Below are 407 nucleotides of genomic sequence, written 5' to 3' on the forward strand. Positions count from 1 at the left end.
CCCTGTACTTGGATTATTTCCCTCATTTCGCTGAGTTTATCTTGGATTCTATGAAAGATGAAACGGCCTTCCTCAAGTCCTGGGCGGTTGCTGCGCGTACTTTTACCCACTCAAGTGTTGTAGCGTGGGCTCCCACTAGAGACTTTTCTGGTAGTGGGTCAAGCTCCGGGGGTGGAGGAGTCACCTCCATGGGAGGTAAGTTCTGGATCCTATTTTGATCCAAAGGTTCCAGGTTAAAAACCGCTTGTCTAACGATCCCGTTCCCATTAGCAGCCATTATTTAAAAAAAAATGAATGAGAATGAAAATTGAAGAAGATTAAACCACAATAACAAAAATTCTTCTTAAAAGATAAAAAATTAATCCGGTATCTAAAGCTCCCGGGTTTCGGCACCAGTTAAGTACTGG

This window comes from Halyomorpha halys, unplaced genomic scaffold (assembly GCF_000696795.3).
Source record: "Halyomorpha halys isolate HHAL.00 unplaced genomic scaffold, Hhal_1.1 Scaffold1895.1, whole genome shotgun sequence".
Classification (NCBI taxonomy): Eukaryota; Metazoa; Arthropoda; class Insecta; order Hemiptera; family Pentatomidae; genus Halyomorpha; species Halyomorpha halys.